At 38.5% G+C, this 18,979-nt stretch overlaps 1 long non-coding RNA gene across 1 annotated transcript; it reads left to right on the forward strand.

Annotated features, from left to right (window-relative positions):
- The first annotated feature begins 48 nt into the window (after positions 1-48).
- On the forward strand, positions 49-18,735 carry LOC134416688 (uncharacterized). Its single transcript, XR_010027328.1, has 4 exons — positions 49-150; positions 8,994-9,044; positions 17,399-17,565; positions 18,560-18,735. It is a non-coding gene; the product is annotated as an uncharacterized LOC134416688 (long non-coding RNA).
- Positions 18,736-18,979: the final 244 nt, after the last annotated feature.

Genomic DNA, 18,979 nt, shown 5'->3' on the forward strand with positions numbered 1-18,979 from the left:
AATGCAGGGGTTGGCTCATATCTGTTGCCTTTTCTTTCTCAGAGTGAATACTGAAAGCCCGGGGTCCTGTTCTTACAGATGTCCAAGGAGCTGTGCCAGACTGTGGATATATCTGCGTCCCATTTTCCTCATTCTCAGACTCAGTGCAAGGTATTGGCACATCTGTTGCATGTTTTCAAACTCTCACATCATCCCATTTAACTATTTTACAGCTGCATTGTCCAGTTTCAAAAATCCTGAACACCAACATCATGTTTAAGGCCGTTCTGAATTCCTGCCTTGTCTGCTGTTAATGGGGATATTAGCCTTTGGTCTGAATAATTAGCAAAAGATCATGTCCTTTCTAGTTTTGCACTGAACCTCATGTGTAATTGAAACCATCAAGCTTTTCTATAATTAAAGCATAAAATGATTTTTTTTCTGTGCTTTTAAAATATAATTTGAATTTGAAACCATTACACAAGAGACATCTTCTGCATCTTATATGCTGTGTAACTCAAGCTGTTACAGTAGCAAAGTAGCACTATTGCCTTTTTTTTATTTTGCAAATAAGCTATCTTTTCCTTCTCTTACTTATAATTACTTATAATACTTATTATAAGAAGATCCAATAAAACAGAATCTCTTTGCAATTATGCAAACAGTAGACTAATTTTCTAATTAACAACAAAAAGTCATGATATCATAATTGCTTCATTTCCATAGCACATAAGTTATACACAAAAAGAAATCCTGATGATATAATTGCCTCACATATATTTTATAGCACCATGAATGAATTTCTCTTCCACTCTCAATTAAAAAGAAAGTTGCTCTATATAATTAGAACATATTTCCTTCTTCCTTTTTTTGTATGCATGTAATTAGAATACAGAAAAGAATTCATTTTGAAAGCAGAGCATAATAAAAAAAACCTCTCATTGCATTCTCATGATTATATGCAAAAATATAAGAAAATATATTTCAAATTTGAAACTCCTCAAATAAAACACTCAAGTTATTGAAAAAAATCAAGAATCTAATGTAATTTTGGGTACTTCATTTTTATTACATTTTATAAGTATTTTTGTTTGACTGAAAATTTTAACAGGAAATATGAATTTGCTAAATATGTTATTCATGCACAGAAATGTACACATGTATAGATTCACATAAAAAATATAAAAATATATGAAATATACAAAGTTTAACTAGCAACATGGAAAAGAGGAAAGCCATATTGTTTTCTCAATAATTTTCTCTGTATTTTTAATTTCTAAATTTTTGAAAAATAATTCTAGGACAATAAAACTACAGTGTTTTCCATATCCTTTAATGCTTCACAGGAGAACAGTGCCTATTTCCCCAATGAGTAGGAATTGCATGTTGTATTCCCAAGGAGCCACAAATGACCTTACTTTGCTTCACATAATTTCTGAGACAGAGAAGTCCTAAAGGGCAGCTGTTTTCTAGAGAAAGGTCTCATATGGCCAATCAGTGTGATTATTTTAAACCCTCTGCAAATAGTGTGTCTGGATTGAGCTTCTACATAAGACCCAATAAATGAGATAGTGCAGAATTTTGTCCCCATTTTACTGCTAGGAGTGCATAGCTGGTGCTCCCTCGGGGCTGGCAGGAAGCAGGATGAAGCCATGGCCTCATTCTGGGCAGGTGGGACCCGAGCATCAGTGCTGGCTGCAGCCTCAGTGCTGAGAGCAGCCCCAGGTCCAGCCCCAGCCTGCAAGGGCAGCCAAGGAGCCCCTGCTCTCTCAGCTGGCCAGGGCTCTTGTGTGCTCTGCTGCGACTGGGGAGTATGAGGGTAGTGGAGGAAGGGAAGAGAGGGGACCGTGTTGACTCTCTGACCTGGCAAGTTATTTTGTCCTCACCTTTGAGGCAGCAGTATTCAGTTTTGCTTACACAGCTGAAAAGCCTTAAACAGACTCCAGCTCCGTTTTTGTTAACATAGCAGCACCAGGCTTCTCACTGGAGTTGGATTTGAGGCAGCTGGGGTAAATCCTTTGATGCACAGTATTGATGATTTTCAAGCAGAGACAACTTATATTTTCACAGGGAAGAGGAGAGAATAGAGCCTTTCTTTAGCAAGTCTGAACAACAGCCCTAAGGTGTGGCATGCTAGCTTTCAAGAAGCTGTGCTGGAACAGAATAATAGTAGTTTTTTCACTTCCAGTACGAAACACTGTGAGGTATTTGGTTAACTTCACCCCTCATGAAAAGTTCAACATAGAAACTGCATAGATTTAAACCATTTTTTCCACCTCCATGTCAGGATTAAGTGCTTCACTAGCTCCAAATTTCCTTTTCCATCAATCTGGAGCCCCATTTGCATCCCAAGTGAACAAGAGAGGTGTCCAGGAAGCCCTTGGGAAATTGCACTGAATGAGGTGAAGTTTGAGGCTTACCATATGCAGCCTTGCTTTGCTCTGTTATCACCCACCACGGGGTTTGTAAAGTACAAAAACAGATCCTGTGGTGAGTTGTTATTCCTTGATGTGTTTTGTAGTGAGGGTGCTGGACACTAATGGACCATCTAGTAGTGTTGCAGAGTGTATGTGTGTATATATATATATATATATGTATGTATATATATATACATGTATGTATGTGGGGTGCATGGATGTAAGGCTGTCTGGACACTTCAGAGATGCAGGAGATGGAGCACAGCCATTCAGACAGATGCTGAGTTGGTGACTCTGAGTCAAAGCCCCTTTGACTTGTGGGACTCTTTGGAAAAGTGTAACTCACTCCACCCTACCTCTCTTGTGGCTGCTCCTCAGCCTGTCTTGAAACATAACCAAGGAATTACACTGGGAGAAGTCTGGTGTATTTGACTACAGCTGTTGCAATTCAGCTGCACTGGTTCTCCAGGGCGAGCACTCAGAAAGCAGTGGCTGGGTGCAGGTCTGACAGAAGAGACCAGATCTTGTACAGCATTGTCTCTATTTAGCTAAGTATGGCCAAAGTCATGACTCTGTCTTTTTACCTGAGGCAGCTAAGAACTCTAAATTATTAATTTATGGATAAATCTTTCAAGGTGTATGGCATCTGTCTGGTCCAGAATGAGCTGGACATGTGACTTACTGGATTTTGCTGATGTGAGCAGGCTGCTCTAACTCGCTTCCAAGCAGAAACTGTTCCCATCATCTACTGGCATTTAAGCACCACTTAACTTTATCTCACCTGTTCAGTTGCTCCCTCAATGGCAGCAAACATCTCTGTGCTTGGCAAGTGTGTGTTAGATTAAGAAGCATCACCAAACTGTCGCTTTTCTCTAGTTCTCTGTTTGTCTTACAAACATCCACAGCAAAAGTACTCCTCTAAAAATTTAGAAAATAATACTTTAAATGAAAATGTCCATTCCAGGAAAGGAAGCATTGAGTCAGCAATCCAACCACCTTTCCAGCTGTGTCTGTATGACAAAACTCATTCTCTGAGTACTTTGCTGAAACAGAAGCCAGGGACACTTGCTGTGCTGGTTAGTGATATGTGAGCCTTCTCTGTGCCCTTTCTCTCAGCAGAAATCCCACCTATCTCTCTTTTAGAGCTCAGTGCACAGGTCAGACTATGCTTGGAAGATAAAGAACTTGGTTTGGGAAAGAAATAGGGATTTCTTTGCTTTTCCTGGATAACCATAAAGCAAAAACTGATTTCACATGGTGCGAAAACAAGCCTATCCTCTTGATAGAGAAATTAGAGTAAAACAAAGAATTCTCTCCAGAATCACGAGGCAGTAGTGACACAGGATGTAAAATTTAGATCTCATTTGAATTAGCAGCCAGACCATCCTTTGTAAATACTGAAAGTGTGCAGGTATTATTTCTTTACATCTACCCATGACTGACCTCCCAGCAAGAAACCTTTTGTAATCATTTCTTCCTTACAGAAAATAAGACTTTTTAAAGGACTGTCAGAACTCAGCACATCCCTTTGGATGTCCAGAGTTGCCGAGGACCCCGTTGGGAGGCTGGGAGGCCCTGGCATGCTGCCCAGAACACCTGGGGATTTGATTTTGACCCTTGGAGCAAGTTACCAGCTTTGTATGAGGACGTGAAAGCCACACAGGTTTGAATAGTGTAATAACACAATATTCAGAGGGTGAAAATGTAGGTTTTAGGATTTTTTGGTATGGGGGCTATGGGGACAAGATGGAGGAATCAGGGCATGTCTAGCCCTTCTTTCTTCTTCCTGTTCTCCATTTTCTGCTGTGATGTTGGCACTTTTGGATTGGTTTAGAATAGAAGTGCACTGTCTAACATAGGTGATAGGTATTGGGAATTAAAAGTAAATATGATATATGTAGTTTGTAGTATAAAAAGATGACACCCCCTCTGGGGCAGTCAGAGTGTTCGTGGCTGCCCTGCAGAGCGGACCTTGGCTGGGCAGAGAGAAAATTTTATAGATGAGAATTAATAAACAACCTCAAGACTGAAAAGTGAAGAGTCCAGACTCGTTGTTCAGTTGCGCGGGCTGAAGCAGAGACATCCTACGCATCTCGGGGCAGCAAATATCAACAGCCGACCTGAGAAAAGACAATAGCTATTTTAATTTTGGTTGGGAGTATGGCAGATCTGAGCAGCATGACTTTTTACCAGCAATAAGACCAATAATGAGATTTTCTACTTAATATGCTATCAACATTGGCACTGAAGAAACTTTCGTGCTACTCCCTCTACTTCTATCTGCAGCTGAAATTGCCCCAAAGGATGGCCATGGTACATCTTTAGCTGGACTGGAGTGCTAAAAGAATTAAATGCATGAAATTAAAGCTAGAATAGGGCTTCTCAGAAATTCTGAGAGAAAAAAGGGTCAAGAAATAGCCTTCTAGGTTCTTATAACATTTCTGTATTGCTCCTCAAAGGGTCATTACAGGAACAATTTCAGGAATGCCAGTTGTGCAATGCTGTTGTTGTCTGTAAGGACGCCACCATCACAAAGTATGATATTGCTGGCTACATTTTGCACTTGTAGTATTAATTACCTCCAGCCCTTTTTGACAGTTTGGTTCCTGCACTCTTCTAGTGTATATCTACATGGGAGGAAAATAATTAAGAATGCTATAATTATGTCGTTAGGTTTAAATACAATTGCCTTGGCTCAATCACTCAGGCCATGAACACCTAGCCTTCCTGCATCAATAGAGGAGATTTGTTTTAATATTTAAATCTCTGTGGCATTCTTTCAACTATTTGCACTTATCTGTAAGTGTTGTTTTTGCTTCCATTTGAAAACCGGTGGCAAGGGTGAGAAATAGGGCCTTTCCTACATGAGGCAAGGAAATGTTTTACGCCAGAGGAAGAGTTTATGGTCCTGCACTGATTAGTGAACAGGGATTGTTCTTGATTTGCACTGCATGCCTGAAATTGCTCTGCAGGCAAATCTTCTGTGGTTTGTGGTTTATTCAAACCCCGTCATTTAACTGTGGAGTGTGAGTTTATTCTTCTGTACCCAAGAAAGTCAAAGTGTTTATTGTAGCAGCACTACTTCCAGGGTGGCTAACTTTGAAGCATTACACGTAGTGACTCCCTATTTGCCCTGCTGCCCCTGCAAAACAAAAAAACCAAAAAACCACTTTTTTCTTTTTTTCGTCCAGCACAGCTTTTACTAGCATAACTAAAAATCCATGTGCACTGCTAGTTCCACATCATCCCCTCAGATTTTGGTCTGACAAACTTAGTATCCTTTCAGTATTGTGTCCACATTTCATGCATTTCAGAGAAAAGAGAAAAACTACTATCTCAGATTAAATGTGTAGGTTTGCTCAATGCCTGGCAAACCATGAGTGCTTGCCTTCCTTTCCCAAGAGAAGTCAGCCAGGTGAGATTAAATCACTGGTGGCTGAATTTTATGGTATGGGTCTTCAGCATTTCTCTCCCAGCAATACACAACACAGGGGTCTGTATTGTGTCTTTTTAATTTTGCCCTAAAAAAATTATTCAAATACACTACTAAAGCTGGATTGCAGTTTATGCACCTACTCTCAGGTGTGATTTTATTCCTAACCTTCTGTAGGGCTGCAGCTGCTTCAATTTAACCTGCTATTGTAGGTTGACCAAGACAACAGCCAGGCACCCCCACAGGTGCTTGCTCCCAGCTTGCCCCCAGCAAGACAGGAGAGGGAATTAGAAAAGAAAAGTGAGGATGGGTCAAGACAAGGACAATTTAATAAGTGAAGTGAAGCTGTGTGTGAGGAAAGCAAAATAAGGAATTTATTCACTGTTTCCTGTTGGCAGGCAGATGTCTAGCCTCTTCCCTCCGAAACAAGGCCTCAGCACATGCAGTGATTCCTTGGAGAAACAAATGCCAAGACCATGAAGATCCCCAGTTCCTCCATCTTTTCCCCAAGCATTTATTGATGACCATAATGCCATTTGGCATGGAGCATTCCTTTGGTCAGTTTAGGCCAGCTGTACTACTTTAATCCCCTGCTTGCCTCTTGTGGACCCCCCACTTTACATCTGCAGAGGCTGAGCAGGAACAAAATCCCCTCAAAAAGTAGGAAAATCTTGATGCTGTGCAAGCAACTGCTCATAAACTGACGAGACACTGGTGCGCAATCAGCACTGTTTTAATCACAAATCCAATCTGTATGAAGAAAATTGACTTAATCAGAGCCAGAGCCATCACACCTGCCCCAAAGTTCATCAAGGAACACAATTATATTCTGATGGTAGCACGTCTTACAGTTTCAAGTTATGAGTCAAGAGAAAAAAAAATTAGGGCAATGGGATGCTAACTTTCTGAATAGTCAATAATTTCAGTGAAAAACTTGCTCTTAGATATGGTTCAAATAGCTGTGTAGCTGTGTCCAGAGGAACCATACTGGATATAAGCAGAATTCACATTAAAAAAGTTCTATGCCAAGAATAAAAGGCTTGGGAACTGTTCAAATATTCAGCTATAGATTGCTTCCAATTTAGTTTCTGCATGCGTTGAAGGGTTGTTCTTTTTCCATATAAAAGTCTCCCAAAGGAATTTCAATGTACCCTCTTAGCCAATTACGTATGTGTGCTCAGGAACAGAAAAAATTGGATACTTCTGTTTCCATGAAAGTAATAATTTAGATACACAGAAGGATTGAATCACATTGAATATTTAGGATTTCTTCTGTTTCTTGGCAAGGTTAGGAGTTATGAAAAGAAAGCTATGCTGCTCAGAAGGTATGTCTAAAATACAAACAATGCCAAAACTTTAAAAGAAACCATTTTTTAAAGACATAAAAACCACAAAAAGTGTTTGATCAATAATTTGGCTATATTTAGTTGGAGTTTTTTATGTTGGTTGATTTCATTATATTGGGATTTTTTTTTAGTATCTTCCTTTTAATAAAAGTTATTTTGACACATGCTTTAAAACATTTTTTGTGACTTGTCCAGTCTATTACAAAAGGCAGGAAGGGTTGAACAACAGTTCCTGAGCTGTGTGGAATTTCTCACCTGTTCATCTCACTCCTATGCTGTCTGTTCATCATGTAACTGGCTCCCCCAGGTCAATTTTGATCCATGTCTGCAAAATGAAATTATTTTATGTGGGCTGCTTTGTCTGCATTTCCCAGCATTTGTCAGCTCCAAACCCTTCCCTTTTGTGTATTGCCATGGAGACATGAGATGCCTGAAGAGTTACCATGTCATCATGAGCTACTTCTGCACAAGCAATGCAGGGCCTTATGATTTTTGTCTTGAGGATGCTTGTGACATTGAGTTCAGAAAATCCAGAAAAAAAAAGGGGGAGTTACATGTTACTGTGTTCTTGCCTAAAATAAAATCTAGTTTCTAGTAGTAAACTTAAGGTGTCTAAGGGTGTGCATCTGAGATTCCATTTACATCCTCATGTTCCCAACTGAGATGTCAGAAGGTGACATAGTTTCAGTGAAGGTGAAGGAGAAGAAGAGAAAAAATTAGGGATTTGTCTTGGGTAAAAGTAGGCGCTGAACCTAAATAATCTTTGTTCCTTTCTGAGGGAAGTAATTTGCAGAAAAGTCTCTGGCAGCTATGGAAGAGATTGAAAGTTGCACAAAAATATATCTGCATGCTTGCACACAAAAACACACAGAGGCACACATACATGCACAGTCACTTCAGACTCCTGTCTTTCCTCAAGCCAGTAAATAAATCAAGTAACAAGACAGGTGATCAGGGCACAATTCAGATGTTTCTGCTATGAAGTGAACAGAATTGTATAATCTGAGTTGTAAGAATTTTAGTTAACTTTTTTTTTTTTTTTATTTTTTCTTTTCAATGGTAGTTTAAAATTCATCTAAGACAAATTTCATTACCAATGACATGAGCTTAGTGAAATACTGTTAAGGCCAGCATAACAGATCTGCTCTAATCCTTTAAAGGTCAATTAGATAAGAAGTTGAGGATTTTTTCACTGTGTCAATTCCCAAAAGATAAAAAGAAAATGAAACTTCATTAGGCAAGTGCTAGTAACTACTAAGAATTACTGAATGGAGATATTTGTAATGGCAGTTAAGCTGAACAAAATCAAGAAATTAAATCCAGTGTGTTTCATAAGGAAGGTTCTAGTTTTACCTGTGTATCTGTGGTGGGAACAGGGGGAGCTATAAATCATCCCTTACAATTAATAAATAAATCAGAGAGTAGAGTTGCAAAGGATGTTTTTACAGACACACTGGTGATATTGATCTTCAAATGAGGAAATAGAACCTAAAGGAAAGTGTAAAATACATTGAAGTTTTATTTCTTACATAATCTATGTCACAGGGACACATGAATCAAATACCATTCATGCTTGCACCATATTTTGAAGTTCATGGGTGTTTGAAAGGAAAAGAAACATTTTTTTAGTAGTGCACATCAATACTACTTCTGTCACATTGAGTAGGGGAGCTACTCACAGAAGTGTGTAGGCATAAGCTGGGAGAGTTATTCAGGCAAAGCTTTGACTTCCTCTGCAGTTCAGTCAGTAGAGCTTTAGGAAAAGTTAATCCTGCACTCGTCCACACTCTGAAAATGTCTCTCCCTTTTCCTCTACAGACAGCTGAAGAAATGTCATGCCTCTGAAATACACTGCCATTGCTGTAACAGGTGTGTCAGCACCATAGTAAATGAGCAACAGGTACACTGATCTAACCTGAGGCCAATTCATAATCCTGTTTATTCACTTTACATAGGATCTGGGGGACTGAATAGCATAACTCAATGGAACAGATAGAATCAGGCACTCCATTTGACTGACGTTACATGCCTAAATGCTTTAAAGGGTCTTGTATTTCTCCCATGGAAGTAAGATAAAGTGTTTCATTGGTATTCAGGGCAGAAATGAATGCAAACTCAGCATCATGAACATTGACTATAGAGTTTAAAATGCTTACTTAAGGAATATATAACTAATGTATCATCTACATGAAACTCATATTGTGCCGTGATTGTCATTTGAGGCACAGATGAACCTGTTAGACTTCTATTCAAGTAAGCTGTGCAATCCCTCTTATAGAGGGGGCTATTCTTTGCTAATAATGTTGGCACAGCAACAGGAGAATCTGAAAAAGGACTCATGAAGAATTGGGTTACTGGATAGAGGCTTGTTTCTGTCAGCAGAGCAAGAGAATGAAGAGTGTAAACAGGTGCATTGTCAATAACACAAACACTCCAAGATATTGCTAACAGATACAGTGATTAGCACAGATGCCACAACTAAAAGCTCTAAAATGCTGTGACAGATAAATCACAAAGCCTCCGTGATGTTGTGCTCTCCAAGAGGTATATTTAGAAAAATGCCAAATTAGATGGGAAGGCAAATTAGTCCAGCCTGAGCATGGCTGAGGACCTACACCTCTGCTTCTTGTGAGCCAGCAATTTGTGCTGTGTTGTGAGGCTCAAAGTCTTGTGGCAGCCTTAGCCTGAGGCTGAGAATGTGGTTTACCTCTTACTCCCCACATGTGATTTATGCTGTGACTCCACTTAGCCTTTTGCCACATCCCTCTTTCTCCACTGGGCTGCGACCACCAACCTCTAAAACCTATTCTGAACTTTGGGGTTTTAGTTCCTGAAGAGAAAAAAAGTTGTAGGAGAGGCAGGAGGAAAAGCTTTCAAAGGCCCTTAAAAAATCTAGAGTCAATGACTTTCAAATAAGTTTGAGCTCCTGATGATGAAACATCCTGCTGGAAGGAACAGTCTTATGCCTTTCAACTCACTAAGAATATTCAAAATTCTGCATATTATCAGTCAGAGTATTTCCACTCAAGTGGGGCCAAAAAATTCAGGTCATCCCAGCTGATATGTGTTTGTAATTATTTATCTCCTCAATTGGTATTAGACATAAAATGAGTTGCTAACTTCAAATTTCATTTCAACAAATTTTGCATGAATCATTTGCAGAGCTAAAGGTTTCTACATAGTTTGATTTATTGCAAAATAGTGTGTAAACTTATAAAATTTTGTTTATTTACACTGTTTTCTTTACCTCCTTAATTGTTAGATCAACTCAAGAATTACTGGCTGACATAATATTATTATTTTCTGCTTTTTGAAAGTTAAGACAAACAAAAGCCTTTGAATTACTCTGGCTTTCCTTTCTTCCTTCTAGCATTACAAGCATAAAACACAATCTTCTACATTCTCTATTAACAGATTAATTAAAAAGATAAATTTCCATTCCAGTGACCCTTTGAATAACCTGTTTAAGAGAAATGACACCACAAAAACTGTTTATCCTCCCAGTATGTTGATGCATTCTGTAGTGGACTATACTCCTTAAAATTACCATGGGCATCAAATTTAAAGTTAAAACAGGTAGGGAAGTATGAAGAAAGGAAAAGCTTTCAAATACAACTGAAAACAGCTTTATATGGCTAGTGGAAGTTTACTTTTTTTCTTTCCTATGTTTTTAGTTTTATTATTAATAAATACAGGTTATTTTATACCAGTAGAGGCAGCTATGTCTGTGAACTGATTTTGGAAAAAGTTTTTGATTTTCCCCACACCAAGGAGGAACCATTCTTGTAAAACACAGATGTATGTCTGGATAATTGAAAATAGACATAGAGAGATAGTCTAGGTAGGATCTAAGGGAAAAGTGGTAGGCTCTTAGCCTCTTAGCCTTTTCTCCCTCAACTGTGAGGCATCTCAGGGTGGGAATCCAGTGGCTGCTGTTCCTTTGGTGGGGCTAAGGACATGGGAACCTCCACATTCCACTGATGCAGTGGTTAATAAATCACTGTGGAAAAATCCAGTGTTATGAGGCTTGGGTGTATAACACCCCTGCCTTGCATCGTCCTGTTTCCAAGGCAAGCAAAGCTCCAGGGTAGAGAAAACCCTCAGTGTGTCCCCCATATGGGCAATAAGTGACCAGGGCTTCAGGATACTGAAGTCAGGATACTGACTACAACATTACTGACACATTGTCATGAAAAGCACGGCAGAGACAGCCAAGCGTTCAAATTTACTTCCCTTATTTTTCATATTTGTAATGGAACAATTTAAAATTGTGCGGAAGTCCAAAAATTTCTGATACTTGTTTATTCATTGGTATCAGAAAAAGTTTCTTTATTTTGACAAAATCTCAATAAAAAATTCAAAATAGACACTGAAAACTAACTGTTTTTCTTATTGTAGTTTAAAGTCAATCACTGGAGGGAATAATCATAAGTAAAATACTTATAAGAAGTGCCTATAAGAAAAGATTGAAGAGAAATAGGATGGTCTATATGCTGGCAAATAGGGACTGGAGAGTAAGAGACAACAAAAGAAGGAAATCAAAACAAGCTGATGAGAAAAAATGGCGTGCCAGAAACTTTTGGAGTGAACTGCTCTGACCTGCAGTCTGAACAATGACCTGCTGTGCCAAGGCGCCTGCAACTTTAGGCTTCTGAAATCCAAAGAAAATAATCATTCTGTCGGCTGCTAATGGAAGGCATCAACCACAGTTTAGACAGGTGAATCTGCCAGACTGGGAATAGAGTGTTATTTTGCCACTACTGAAAACTCCAGTGTTTGCCAAATATCACCAGTACAGCTACTGCTCTCCATATAATTTCTCACTCTAAGCCAAGCCACTGAGACAGCAGCTCTATTATGTGTAAAAACCCAAACTGAACTTAAAGAGGCTGCCATGAACTTGTGTTTTGGTGTTGTGATCCCAACAAATACGGAGTAATTTCTTTTAAGGCCACATTGCAGATCTCAAGGCCACCAGTGGTTTAAGCCATCAGTGACTTGAGCCAAACTGCATCATTTATTGCATATGAACACACAGTGAAGAAAAAATACATCTCTTCCCTTGGATCAAACATGGAAGAGTGATGAAGTAAAATCTGTCATAAATAGATTCAGATCAGGTAGAAGTTTCAGAGTAAGAGATATAATGAGGAAAGTAGCAATTTTCAACCTATAACAAACTTTCTGCATTCTTATGCAAAAGTTTCCTTTTATAAACATGTCAAAAGGCAAAGATTGAAAACACCAAAAACAAAATGAAACAAAACAAAAATAAAACAAAATCAAAAAAATCCCAGGCAAAACCCCAGCCAGTACAGAGAGCAAATAAGGTTTCTGCCATAAAAGGATCTTTAACTGATTTAGATCACCATGGATCTAGAAATATCAAGTAAAATATTTCTGGTTTATATCAGGCAAAGATTAAAATCTTGAAAACAAAACAAAAGGTATTTTTAGATACAATATAAACATTGTATGAAAAAAGGATCTCTGAGATAACCAGATGTACAGATACAAAATGCACCAGAAAGATATTTGATCTTAGTCAGATTCCTCAGTCATATCACCAACCAGGAAAAGGCACAATTAAAAGAAAAGAGCAAATATCTAAAACTTTACATCACTTTAAAAAGTTTTCTCTTTTAAGTATTTTTTTCTGTTTATTATGTTTTTGTGAATGAATAGACTTAATTGTATAGTCAGATAAATGAAATAACTTATTTCTGAATTTGTGTATGTTGTTTGCTTTTGTTTTTATTCTTCCATGATTTGCCTGTTACTTTCACTTCAGTATTTGATCTCATGGAATGAAAGCAGCTTTATTAGAGTATAAGGCAATATTCTGGCTCTCCCAGGTGCTTTTTAGTCCCATTACAATAATCTCATAATGCAACTTGATTAAACTATTGCTCCTCTTGGTGCCTCCTACTTCTTTTTTCTCTTTTGGTCTACCAGAGAGTAATGTGCAGGTGCTGAAACGCCCTATTCTCTCACAGACTCTATTCTACTGCTGGCAATTTAACTAAACTATTCATCTTCTGAGAGTTACATTTCCTTTTTTACAAATGAGAAGGCAAAAAGGTGGTTATAACTTTTTTCTTTCTGCCAACTGAAAATCCTCAGAAAGAAAAAAGGAGCCATGCAGACTACATATTAGTTTGTCCACAGCTTTATTTAACTGACTCCTCTTCAGCCAGAGCAAGGTCTTCTGTAGGCAAGTGCAGGAGAGAGCAAGAGCCAACATGAAGTGCACTAGGGAACTCCTTTTTCAATACCTTAAACAGCTCCTAGGTACTATGGTGATGAGAGCCTAAAATAGCTGTAAGCTAGAAATGTACATCCTAATGACTTCCTATTATGCTACAAGTTTTCTAAAGATTTGTGGGAGACTGTCTTAATGACAAATTATAGTGTGTAGATAGAAGAAGGACTTAATTATCATGTTCTATTTTTACTCTTGTGTGAATCTAAATAACACTAAAGGATAACCTAATTTAGGTACTGGATACAATTCTTGCAAATCACATGTTTAGAAGAGGATGTTCTTATCTTTTGCTCCTATGGCTAATCCAAGCTCTTTTCAGTATTGCAACAGATGCTTTGTGGCTATTTTTCACTGCCTCAGAGGGTTATTGTTCATAAGAACATGACAGTACTTTATTTCCTTTGATGATTTTTTCAATTGAACTTACAATAGGTGTATTTTTGCTTTGTCACTGTTTGGGTGGAAGTGACAGAGGGACTTGTGTCTTTGAGCTCTCTTTTCCTTGGCTGTTTTGCAAAAATAGTTTCTTCAAGCACCAGTAACAGCTACATAACAGCATCTCCTCTGCTAAAATCTGAAGAGAGTTCAAAAATGTGCTTAAAAATTAGATGCTGATGGAGTATCATTCTACAATAAATCTTCCATGAAGGACAGCTGTATCCCTTCTCCTTACTTTACAGATGTAGTGATCACAGTTTAACAAAGGAAAATGCTTATTGATATTTCACACTTTGGTCTTCATCTTTCTAACACCCTCCTGAAATTTTTTTGCATTCTTTTTCCTTGGAAAGAACTAGCATGGGAGATACAGGGCTAAGGTCACTCACTAAGGAATATCTACAGAGTATTTGTGTTAATAAAAAGAAGTCATTTGAAAATTGGTTAATCTTCTCCCCTTCAAAACAAACATATAAACAGAAATAAAAAAGGAAACTGCTATGAAATGCCTTTAATGTGAGCCTTCTCTGTCTATACTGCATAATTACTAACATTTCATTCAGGAGGCCACATTCATCAGTCTGTTTAAATCAACAGTGCCAACTGTGTCATGTAAAACTGTGGGCAGCTGGCACGGATGCCTGTGCTTCAGCCAGCAGCCCAGGCAGCTCCTACCAGCCCCCAATGCAAAGAAACTGAAACTGCTCTGGAGTCAGCCTGTTCTACACCCATTTCTTCCTCCCAGCATCTGCCCCTTCTACCAATTCCACTTGGAGCTATGGATCCCATTTCATTTTCTGTTACAGGTGAATGAGAGTTTGAAGGTAATTTGGAGACTGTCCCTGGATATTCTAAAATGGGATTTCTGAATAAACAAAATCTTTTTTTGGAAACAGTCAAATATTATCTAAACACAAATTATGTACTGAGTGAATGAAGTAGATGTGGATCTCCAAGGCTCTCAATTAATTAAATGGGTGTGAATCTTTTAGGCAACTAAACTGGGATTTTGACTAAGGTGATTTTGGTCATATTACACAAATAAGACAGGAGAAAATATTTATGTTGAAGGATCTACTGTCAGGAAACCTTGATAAGAGGTTGATTTTTTAGCCAAGGCAATGATTTCACTAGATAATTCTGGTTGAAAAGTTTAAAAGAAGCAATCTGAACTAATGTAGGTAATAAGTATCTACATCTTTTATATCTTTTTACCCAGGGTGTTGAGATGCACCCATAGCATTTATATTTTTACATACATTCATGTTTTCCTTCATAGATTGGTTTGTCTCTATAGAAATGAATAAATCTGGAACAGTAATAGCAATTTTACTACGACAGACTTTGAATCCCTCATTCATTGTTCAAACAACCTTCTTCATTCTCCTAATGTTTCCTTTGACTTCACCAGCAGTGAGTGACTTCACCTCTTCGTTCAGTTAAGCAGGTGAATGAGGACACTTAGGAGAGGACCTTGCTCCTCACATACAGATGACTTTCACTGATGTTAAAAATGGTTCTCCCTCAGTAATACTCAGGAAAGCTTTCAGGCTTTGTCTCAATATTTTTGCTTTCCAGTTTGTTTCAAAAGGGATTTTTTTTTCCCTTCAGTTCAGGTTGTCAGTGATGGGAATACCAGAGTAAAAAGCTGTTTTCTGCAACAGGAGCAAAGAAGATGAGACTTTTCTTGAAATTCAGCAGATTTGATTTCCCTCCTGAGAAATCACAGCAAAGACTCACAATCTACTATAGCTTCTTGATGGGATTTTCTGTGATGTTTCCCATACTGAGGCCACTGTTCTAGTCTGGATTTTCAGATCTGACTCATGGTTTACCATTAACCACTTTACATCATTGTTACTTTGTACCACAGGAGAATGTGACCCCTTGACATTTGAAAATGCTAAAGTAACTGTGGCTCTTTTCTGAAATTCCCTTAAGATAAACATTGCTTTTGCATTAGTTAGATGGTTTTGCTGGTCATTGAGATTATCTCCAGATATTCTTTCTTACTGAAAGCAAATGTGCTTATCTTCCTCTGAAGAAGAATGCAAATCCAATTGCAAGAAGAAGAGTTGCATGCTGACAAATTATGCTCTACATCACTAGAGCTCTGAGAGGATGAGAGTATGGGGTCACAAGGTGCTCCTCTAATGCATTTTAACATAACATATTTGAAAAGGGAGAAATGCTTTCAAACAGTACCTTGTAGGTCACAGTATTTTCAAATGTGATATTTAGGCCAGAATTTTGATTAAATAATTGATTTAATTTGATTTAAAATACCAGGAAAAATTAAATACATATATTACATATTGTAGGTATGGTAAATATGTATAGTTATGCATGTAGATGACATATAAGTGTACATATATTGTATGCATATGTATTATTCTCTCTATATTGCTCTATAAAATATATAATTATTCAAGGTACATTAAATAAATAAATATACATATATATTCATATTTTTAAATCCTTATAGTTAGCTCATGCTTAACGAGACAAGCTGCTAAACTATCACTGCTCCAAACAGGCTCCTCGTGACACGTCTGTCTCCTGACAGCCTCCCAGCTGCTGCCAATTTTCCTTTTCTAACTGGATCCAGCCATTTTGTTTACAAATCAACTTTGTTTTTTAGTCAATTTAACATGCTTCAAAAGTCCTGTAGCATAATTGGCTAATTGCTTACCAGCTAGGAAATAGTGATTATGAGTTTTTTCCTTCCACAAATCCCTGCAGTCAGATTTACTTTATATTCCGGGGCATTGATAAGTCTGTTTAAAATACAATTTGAATATTTAGAGGGGGAATCTGTTTTTGCAACCTTCAGTGTCAAAGTCTGCTCAAGAGCACTTCTTTATCAGGAGCATGTCTTTGTAATGTAAAGAGCAGTGTGGCTTCAACGTCAGCATCACAAACGTGTAGCAGTAACACAAACCACGAATGCTGTGACTTTGCAGCTCCTGACAGGTACTGATGCCTGTTTCCATGGCACTGGCTCAGATTCCTGCCAGTCCTGAGCTGCAGATTGTAGGTCTTCCCGCATCCAGCTGTCACTGTGTTGTAGAACATTTTCCTCTGACTTCAGAGTGCTCAGCACTTTAACTAATGCTCTTCATGTCTGGAAAAACAGGTGTTTTTACCCAAAATAATTTTGCATCTAATCTTCTGTTTTAGTCTGCATGCAAGTGTGGAGAGTGAGAGAGGGAGACATCCACTGCTGAAGAAAGTATTTGTGTGAGTAAGGCTGAATGACATTTATTACTGAAACCCCAGGAAATCCTCACTGCTTCTTGTCCTGCTCAGTGTAGGGGGTGTGAGGTCAGCAAAACAGAGCAGAATGCATCATCATTCATTAAGTGCAGAGTCAGAGCTTAGGAACCAGACATTATACATTAAGCAGAAAACATTACTTGGAATTCAATGCCTGTTATCTATGAATTTCAGGATGTTGTTCGAGTAAGAACTTCTTGAGATAATATAAATCACAGAATAAACTCACATGCTTATTTTTCAGATCTGAGAATCTCCCTGACACCAAAGAAGGAAGATATGGACTTCTTGCAAACTTTGTCTGTGCTCATGAGAAAAAAGCAGAACCCTTGAAAGGTCTCAGAGACCTCTAGAGAAGAGGAAGAGGACAGCAGCTCTTGGAAACTGGAAATATTAGTAGTCTTTGAAATGGTATGGGGGGTTTTGACTAAAGCCAAAGAGTCATGCAGATCCACACACCCATCACCTAGGAGCTGAGTAAACCACAGTCTGAGCATGGAAAGGTTAGCATTTAGCAGGATGTCTGGACTTCATACCTGATTAATCCATCATGAAGGTATGCCTGAAATAAAAGGTTTTTCTTGTAGCAACTGCAGTCAGGTAAAGTTTGCTCTATCTCTTTTTCAAATGCACGCCACATTAGACCAAGTTAAAATGAAGAGGCGTAAACTGTGTTGTGATTTCATGGCATCCACATCAGTAAACAATGAACAAACTTGTCCCTGCTTCTTTTCCTCTAGGTGTGGCTAGAATGATCCTCCTTTTTCAGACTCAGTGCCCCAATAGCAGGGGCAGAAGGTGCTAGAAGAAAGGTTCCTTTTTCTCCTTCCCCTTGCTCTGCTCCCATCTGTGGCCTTCCTCTGAGCACTGGTGTTGTGCTGCAATAGGAAGCTTTTCAATGAAAGGGTAGAGGTGTAGAAAAGGATCCTCACCTTGTGCTGAAGCTTGAAGTCCCAGAGGAGCAGATCTCAGCTGCTCAGAGAAGGTCACACTGGCTCAGGAGAAGGGGCTAATGAGAAGAGAAAGAATTCATCTCTTGTTACCCACAGAATATTTATACATATATATGCATACATTTAAATACATATCTTCTGAGGAAGTCCTGTGTCTCTGTCTTTTGGGAATTTAACTCTGAGTTACAGTCTGAGGGCTAGGGGGGAGACCAAAGGAGATGAGTATCATGTTCATGTTTTGGAGTCTGAGCTCTGACCAGGGAGATAAATAAAAAGAATGGCTTTTATAATATCCCTTAATGCCCTTATAAACATTAATTTTTTTACAGAGTTTTGCTTTCCCATTGTGTTTGAGTATCCTTCCCTTTGTTTTTCCAGTTGTGCAGTACATTGTTTTTCACTTCTTTTCCTGCCTATATGCTGCTCCGATAAGTTCCCTATCATTTTTTTAGGTTCCCAAAGAGTACCTGAAGAACCAACATTACATGGGGTGAGATGAATTATAGTTATACGAAGTGTAAACTGAAGCATAGAAACTTTAAGACGGGATTTCTGGGGGGAGAAGCCTGGCCTCTGGAATGCCACTTTCCTGCTTTACCACCTAGACTCCAGCCAGAACAACATTGCAATCTGGAACTGAGCAATGAATTTTTTGGTAAACGCTGTAAATCTCTTTCTTTCTGTAAATCTTATGCTCTCTGTATTCACTAAAGCCTAAGCTAATGGCTTTCCTGAGCTTTGTGTGCACACTCCTCAGGGGTGTGTTCACAAGCCAAAAAGGAGGGAAAGGAGATGGCTGTAAATGCTTGACTCCAGTATGTGCATTTCATCTGTCACAAGGGAATCGGTAAGAAAAGTTTGAAAAATGCAAG

This window comes from Melospiza melodia, chromosome 3 (genome assembly GCF_035770615.1).
Source record: "Melospiza melodia melodia isolate bMelMel2 chromosome 3, bMelMel2.pri, whole genome shotgun sequence".
NCBI classification, from domain to species: domain Eukaryota; kingdom Metazoa; phylum Chordata; class Aves; order Passeriformes; family Passerellidae; genus Melospiza; species Melospiza melodia.